Here is an 8,033-nt window from a genome sequence, read left to right on the forward strand (position 1 = left end):
ATCCAAGTCCAGATCTGCACAGAGATATGTGCAGATTCAACACAGAACGTTGTCATAGAATTGATTAAAGGAAGTGAAGCAGTAGCACTAAATCTGGGCCTGAGGTGCAGAATCATTCTGTACCAGGATGACAGCACATTTCTGCACAGTTTTAGTTATAATCTAAGCCTGGCATTGAGGAAAATCACCTGAGACTTTAATATTTGCTCAGTGAGTGGAGGAATTGCATGAACCTTATTTAATTTACTTTAATTTGGAAAACTGGAAGTATAAAGATAGATCCAAAATATCTCAAACTAACAGCATTGGTTTCAGAAAATGATGCCAGCAGATTTAATTTTTATTTCAGACTTGTTTGTTTCCATTTAATTTTAAGACTGCCGTGTCTCATTGGTCATTATGGTGTGCCAGTCGTAGCTTTATTCCATAGCAATTTCCTCTCCCTCACTGGCAACTGTAATTTCAGTTCAACATTAGGTTGTGATAAATCATGTTACAAAATTAACATCCTATTATTAATATCTGTGCCTTTGGATTCGGCCATTATTTGTGCATGAGATGTTTTTTGTTACCATGTGAGTAGACAAGACCCTTTACGGCAGCTGTAGACATTTCATGGCCTATAGCATTGTCAATGAGCAATGACTGGTCAGGACTGCTTACAGAACCTAATCTGGGATTTAATTTAAGGGACTAGAACCAGGTAATGATAATGGATTTCAGAGTTGGTAACTGTGTACATTTTTCATTTGAAATATTGAATACTGAATAAATGAATTTCCAGTTGATAATTGTATGAGCCCTGAATCACAAAATCAGAATGAATTGGCAGGATCGCTTGGTTTTATTCCTTTACACATTGTCAGTGACCTGCCTCATTGCCTCATGGGTAATTTGAAGCATGGCCACATTGATTCGTTGCGAACTAAAGAATGGAAAGATCCCTTACTGGCCAGTTGAAGGAATTCTGCTTGTGATTGAGGAACAGAGGTATGGAGAGTAGATGGAACTTCCAAAAGGTGGGAGGTGGTCATAGCTGACTGTGAATGGGTAGATGAAAAAAATAAAAGGGCCATGTGAAACAGTGTAAGGCGACTAAGGCTGAGGAATATACAAACAGGGTTAAAGCAACAATGCTGTGAAATTCAGAACTTAGATTCTACTCGGAATCCCCAGCCTATGTCTGGCATACAGACCCTATTTGAGGATGGGGATGACGCTGATAGGGATGAGGATGGGGATTTTATTCCTGGATACCTACTGAGCCCCTAACATCTCCTGATAGATCCCACCCCCCACCCTTATTACAAACCTTTCCCTCTTTTGAAAATGAAGTATCCAGCCTTCATTGCCGATATCATGGGGATGAGTGGCCTGTGCCATCCTAAACCAGGGGCCTTCCTGGGAATCAGAGTAATGTTAATGAGACATGCCCCTGACCACAAGAACAAACCAGCCCACTTTGCTCAGTATGTCCAAGGGTGATACAGATATAAACACAGTGAGATTCTGGGAGCAGCCTGAATACGAATGGCTTGTGTTATAGGACTGAAACAAGTGGCCATCTGTTTGATGGAAGTGGTATACAGCCCACAATTGAAAAAATAATCAAGGAGCTGATGCACCTTTGTTTAACCCTATGCTTTTACAATGTTTTCCTCCTGGTGTCACTGACATGATCCGAACACACAATATGAACTAGTCCAGGATTTTCCAGTCGCCAATGAGACAAATGGTGGTTTTCTATTGGGATGGCCAAAACCAGACTGAACCACGGTGCAAGTTACAGGTAAAACTGATTATATCCAGCAACCTCGCGATTCCAAGTGCTGTGTGCCCAGCCCTGACAGGGTTAATTGGTGCCAGGATACTCACTGGGAGAGGAATCTACCTCGGATGCCCACCCAGCGACCACAGCTGATCAACACGTTCTCGAGGGGACCCTGCAAATGGGGACAGACAGGCCCCAGTGCTACACCTTTGAGGCTGGGAACAAGACAGTGAAATCCCCCAGGGACAAATGGCAGGCCCTTGCTTTACTGTGGAAATATGGCCACGAGGGAATGATGTGTCCTTAATGTTACCTTGGAGCAATTGCAGGGATCGACACGCTTGCATCCTGGCAAAAGGAAAATCTGTGAATATATACTGACTCCTCATTGTGCTTTTGGGGTGACCCATGATTACAGAGCCTTGTGGGAACATAAAGGATTGTTAACACCCACGGGATGGTGTTATAGTAATGCTGTTTTGTCCAATCAGTCTGGCAGTTATTAAGATGTTCGATTCACACTGAGGCAACTGATACAGTTTCCAAAGCAATCAGCAGATAGATGCTGCTGCCCAGCATGCAGCCTTACACCCCAAACCTCTGGTCCCATTGGGTCCCCAGCAACACCCAGATAGGGACAATATGGGGACAGGTATGCCAGACCTGGGTAAGGTACAGAAATCACAGGGGAAGCCCTCTGCTGAACAGCACAAACTGTGGACTCAAATAGAGTACTCCCTCAATACTCAAACCAAAATGTGAGTGACTCCTGCTGGACAAGTTTGTGTTGCTGCTGCCTATTGTAGTTGATTATGTGCATATTTGTACACACTTGGGCAAGGAAGGAATGGTTAATACTCTGTTACAAACACGGTGGCACCCAGATTTCCAGAAAGCAGCCAGGAAAAGAGCTGACGCGTTGTTTAATTTGTAAACAAACGAGACGCACGCTGTAAGAGGGATGCCGTGCGGTTGTTAACCCTTTCCTTGCCTGGTGGGCCTTTTTACTTGTCCACAACTTGCTTTTATAGAATCGCCTCGTGCACATTGTTCTGAATATTGTCTAATAACAGTGGATGTATTTAGTAGATGAATCAAACTATCCCAATGACTGATACAGCTGCCACTACAGTGTTGGACAAGTGGGAAATATTTGCATCAGTTAACCAAAACTCTTCAAAGTTTACATTCACAGGTACACCAGGCCTGAGAATTAGGCCCGGGCAAATTGGAGCCTGGGTGGAAAGGCCCGTTCCTAGTCCTGCTGGTCACCCATTCAGCGATCAAGGTCAAGGGGAGGCCGTATGGACACAGGGGACGCAGTGCAAGGGAGGACCACCCCAAGGAGAACATCTACTGATTCCTGCTGCATTACCTGGAAAACCCACAGCCGCAGATGTCCCCAACTGACTGTTTTTGCAGTTATTACATTGGTTTTGCTTGATTTTCTGATGTCGATCTTATCTGACTGGGGTCCTCGGTAGAACCTGGTGGCCTCAACTAAGAAAGAATTGCATTTTAATGCCTTTTTTTATATAAAGTTAAAAATCACACAACACCAGGTTATAGTCCAACAGGTTTAATTATATACATATCTTTACACACGGTAGGTCAGCCACTCTGGCTGCTGGGTTTGTGCACACGTTCCTTTCCATTCTAAAGGTGGGATTCCCTGGAGGGCCGTACCTTTTAATGACTCAGACGCTGCTGAATGGTGGTTGCATCAATGTTGTTCTGCTGCTGTCATGACCTTTCACATCCCTCCGACCTTCCTGAATCTGATCGGGGCCCCCTCTGCTTACGGGGACAACACCCTCCTCTGGTGGCAATCAGTGGGATACAGGATAGACACGTTTGGAGGGTGGTTCCAGCCTCGCTATAGTCTATCACAGACACCCCGCCAATAGTCTCTGCTCCTTATCAATGTCACGGCCACAATTACACCCCTCAGACCAAAGCGGCATCTCTTTCATGCAGAGGGTGGTGTGTGCATGGAATAAGCTGCCAGAGGAAGTAGTGGAGGCTGGTACATTACTCCATCTGCCAGTTTTTAGCCCATTGGCCCATCTGATCAAGATCCCATTGTAATCCGAGATAACCTTCTTCACTGTCCACTGCACCTCCAATTTTGGTGTCATCTGCAAACTTACTAACCATAGCTCTTATGCTCACATCCAAATCATTTATATAAATTATGAAAAGTAGTGGGCCCAGCACCGATCCTTGTGGCACTTCACTGGTCATAGTCCTCCAATCTGAAAAACACCCTCCATCATCACCCTCTGTCTTCTACCTTTGAGCCAGTTCTGTATCCAAATGGCTAGTTCTCCCTGTATTCCATGAGCTCTAACCTTGCTAACCAGTCTCCCATGGGAAACGTGTCAAAAGACTTACTGAAGTTCCTATAGATCACGTCCACCGCTCTGCCCTCATAGATGCTCTTTGGTACAGCTTCAAAAAGCTCAATCAAGTTTGTGAGATATGATTTCCCACACACAAAGCCGTGTTGACTATCCCTAATCAGTCCTTGCCTTTCCAAATACGTGTACATCCTGTCCCTCAGGATTCCCTCCAACAACCTGACCACCACCAACTGCTCTATAGTTCCCTGACTTATCCTTACCACCTTTCTTAAACAGTGGCACTACATTCGCCAACCTCCAGTCTTCTGGCACATCACCTGTAGCTATCAGTGATACAAATATCTCAGCAAGGGGCCCAGCAAACACTTTCCTAGCTTCCCACAGAGTTATACAGTACACCTGATCAGATCCTGGGGATTTATCCACTTTTATGCATTTCAATACATTCAGCACTTACTCCTCTGTAATATGGACATTTTTCAAGATGTCACTATTTATTTTCCTACATTCTATATCTTCCATGTCCTTTTCCACAGTAAACACTGACGCAAAATACTCATTTAGTATCTCCCCCAACTCATCTGGCTCCACACAAACTCTGCCTTGCTGCTCTTTGAGGTGTCCTATTCTCTCCCTAGTTACCCTTTTGCCCTTAATGTACTTGGAAAAACCCTTTGTCTTCTTCTTAACTCTATTTGCAAAAGCTGTCTCATGTCCCCTTTTTCCTCTTAAGTATGTTCCTACTTCCTTTATACTCTTCTAAAGATTCACTCGATCTATCCTGTCTATACCTGACATATGCTTCCTTCTTTTTCTTTGCCAAATCTCAATTTCTTTAGTCATCCAGAATTCCCTATATCTGCCAGCCTTTCCTTTCACCCTAACAGGAATATACTGTCTCTGGACTCTCATTATGTCATTTCTGAAAGCTTCCCATTTTCCAGCCATCCCTTTCCTTGCAAACATCTGCCCCCAATCAACTTTTGAAAGTTCTTGCCTAATATCATCAAAACTAGCCTTCCTTCAATTTAGAACTTCAACTTTTAGATCTGGTCTATCTTTTTCCATCCCTATTTTAAAACTAATACAATTATGGTTTTTGCCCCCAAAGTGCTCCCCCACTAACACCTCAGTCACCTGTCCTGCCTTATTTCCCAAGAGTAGGTCAAGTTTTGCACCTTCTCTGATCCACATACTGAATCAGAAAGTTTTCTTGCACACACTTACATTCCTCTCCATCTGAACCCTGAACACTATGGCAGTCCCAGTTTATGTTTGGAAAGTGAAAATCCCCTATCATAACCAACCTTACAGATAACTGAGATCTCCTTACAAATTTGTTTCTCAATTTTCCTTTGACTATAGGGGATCTATAATATAATCCCAATAAAGTGATCATCTCTTCCTTATTTCTCAGTTCAACCCAAATAACGTCGCTGGATATTTCTGGGAATATCCTCCCTCAGTACAGCTGTGATGTTATCCCTTATCTACTCCCCCTTCCTCCCTTGCCTCCCTTCCTATCCTTCCTGTAACATTTGTATCCTGGAACATTAAGCTGCCAGTCCTGTCCATCCCTGAGCCATGTTTCTGTAACTACTATGATATCCCAGTCCCATGTTCTTATACATACCCTGAGTTCATCTGCCTTCCCTGTTAGGCCCTTGCATTGAAATAAATGCAGTTTAATTTATCAGTCCTACCTTGTTCTCTGCTTTGTCCCTGTCTGCCCTGACTGTTTGACTCACTTCTGTTCTCAACTGTACCAGTCTCAGATCGATCTCTTTCCTCACTATCTCCCTGGGTCCCACCCCGCTCCCCCACCTTACTATTTTAAATCCTCCTGAGCAGCTCCAGCAAATTTCCCTGCCAGTTTATCAGTCCCCTTCTAATTAGGGCAATCTGTCCTCCTTGTACAGGTTACTTCTACCCCAAAAGAGATTCCAATGATCCAAAAATTCAAATCCTTCTCCCATACACCAGCTCCTCAGCCATGCATTCATCTGCTCTATCCTCCTACTCCTGCCCTCACTAGCTCGTAGCACTGGGAGTAATCCAGATTTTACTAATCTTGAGGACCTCCTTTTCAAATTCCTGCCGAACTCTCTGTAATCTACCTTCAAAATTACAGCCTTTTCCCTTCTTATGCCATTGGTTCCAATGTGTACAATGACCTCCTGCTGGTCCCACTCCCTCTTGAGAACATTCTGCACCCTCTCTGAGACATCCTTGACCCTGGCTCCAGGGAAGCAACACGCTATTGGGATTTTTCACTGCTGGCCACAGAAACATCTGTCTGTACCTCGGACTAGGGAGTTCCCGAATACAATTGATCTCTTGGAACCAGATGAACCTCTCATGGCATTAGAGCCAGTCTTGACTGTTTGTGCTACATTCCCCTGAGAATCCACCACCCGCTACATTTTCCAAAACAGCAGATAGAAAAAAACTCTACTGTTCAGACATGTTCCTGTGGGGATGACTTATTACTATTGTTACCAGTGGTAGGAATCCCTTCAAAGCCAGGTTTAGTGGTCACTATCAAACTGAGACAAAGTGGAGTCAAGTAAACCATCTGTAGAGAAAAAAAACTGTATCAGGTACGTCACATGAATATATTGAAACCTTACTAAAATAGAGATTGGGAACTGGAGAAACAGATATTAGTTACTGCCCCGCAGAGTGAGGAACCAAATCCAAATGTCATGCAGCTTGATATGGCTCAAACTACATTAAATAATGAGAAAGTCCTAGAGGAGTGGGATAGGTTGGTGAGCTAACTGTCTCAGGAGCAAAGAATACAGTTGGAAAAACACAGCATGTCAGGCAGCATCCGAGGGACAGGAGCAGGCTGAGATAACGGGTCGGCCGGTGAAGTCAGGCTTGTATATCTTGGGGAGGGGGTAAAACAGGCCAGTGTGGCGTTCCCAAACTATGAGATTGGAAGCTGTTAAGGAATACCACACTGCCTGGTTCTACCTCCTACCCAAGATCCACAAGCTTGACCACACTGGCCTGAGGATCTCAACCCCCTCCCCAGGAGGGGTCTCTTGGTTCCGCAATCGGTTAAATAATCTACAGGAATACGGTCTGCTTCAGCAAGATTTCACAGTTTATTATGACGCCAGGCACAGGTTTGTCCAGCAATACAGAGGTTAAAGACTTCTGTGTTCCTTGGAGAATCTGCGCAATTTCACTTGGAACAAAGGCACGTTTTACATGTTCTTAAGAAATAGTATAGCCTTAATCGCAGAATGAATCCAATGAATAAATCCAGTAATAAAATGACATAATGGACAGCAGGCTAACCCAATGATATTTCATGGGAAACAAAGTTATTTACTACACATTCTCTTCCCACCTACATTTCAAGGTTAGCTTGGATGGTTAGTAATGTCCTATCTCGCTTAGTTAATTCCATACAGTCAGGGATCCATTGTTCTGCTTTATCTTTGACTGGTTAGCTCAGCAAGGCAGGAATGTAGCCTATAGCCGGGTGAGAAGCCATTTCAAACATAGTGTTAATTTGCAGCCTGAAACCATTTTGTTATGTTACTTTGCATAAGAAGCCATTTGTGGTTAATAAAAGCACGCATAAAATGGTTACTCTTGATAACAGCCTAAATCCAGATTTTAGATCCTCATCTCCCCACTTTGGTCATTTCATGACCACATCATAGGATGTGAGGACATGGGTTAGATTAGTCCAATTGAATGGAAGCAGGACCTGATCAGGTGTACCCGAGAACTCTGTGGGAAGCTAGAGAAGTGATTGTTGGGCCTCTTGCTGAGATATTTGTATCATCGATAGTCACGGGTGAGGTGCCAGAAGACTGGAGGCTGGCAAACGTGGTGCCACTGTTTAAGAAGGGTGGTAAAGACAAGCCAGAGAACTATAG

This window comes from Chiloscyllium plagiosum, unplaced genomic scaffold, assembly GCF_037043375.1.
Source record: "Chiloscyllium plagiosum isolate Xiang-an unplaced genomic scaffold, Cpla_swu_hap1 HiC_scaffold_35, whole genome shotgun sequence".
NCBI lineage: Eukaryota > Metazoa > Chordata > Chondrichthyes > Orectolobiformes > Hemiscylliidae > Chiloscyllium > Chiloscyllium plagiosum.